Genomic DNA, 524 nt, shown 5'->3' with positions numbered 1-524 from the left:
ATTAATGTGTTCTTGGAGCATCATTTAATGAAAAAAGAAGTGTAATAATTGGAGTAATAATTGGCAACATTTTAATAATAATATCTAATATTTCATAGGAATATTGATGTATAATTGATTTCCATATTCACTTGTTGTGTCTCCTAAAATGCCTGATAAACATGATTTAAGTCCTGATGTCCTCTATAGTGTACATGTATGAAATCAATGCCCTGCTCTGTAACAGAAAGTCATTTTTTGATTTGAAACCCCATTACGTTTTGACATAACGTCTGAGATGTTGGTTTATGAAATACAATTTGAAAAGTAGTCCGATTTAAATTATAATTACACGTATTTGAAAATTCCGTTGGCTAATTACAGGGCCTAACGTTAACCCAACTGATGGAAATAAATAATAACTGAACTTGTAACAGTTTTGTTGAAAGCACAATCCGCTCCCCTTTCCCCTTCTCACACAGCTTCTGTGCACGGCACCTTCTCAGCAAGCAGGGGCCCCAATTTGCCAATTCCCCACACAGTGA

Source organism: Sinocyclocheilus rhinocerous, unplaced genomic scaffold (genome assembly GCF_001515625.1).
Source record: "Sinocyclocheilus rhinocerous isolate Xijiao unplaced genomic scaffold, SAMN03320098_v1.1 scaffold1251, whole genome shotgun sequence".
NCBI lineage: Eukaryota > Metazoa > Chordata > Actinopteri > Cypriniformes > Cyprinidae > Sinocyclocheilus > Sinocyclocheilus rhinocerous.
This window is presented reverse-complemented; position numbering follows the sequence as displayed.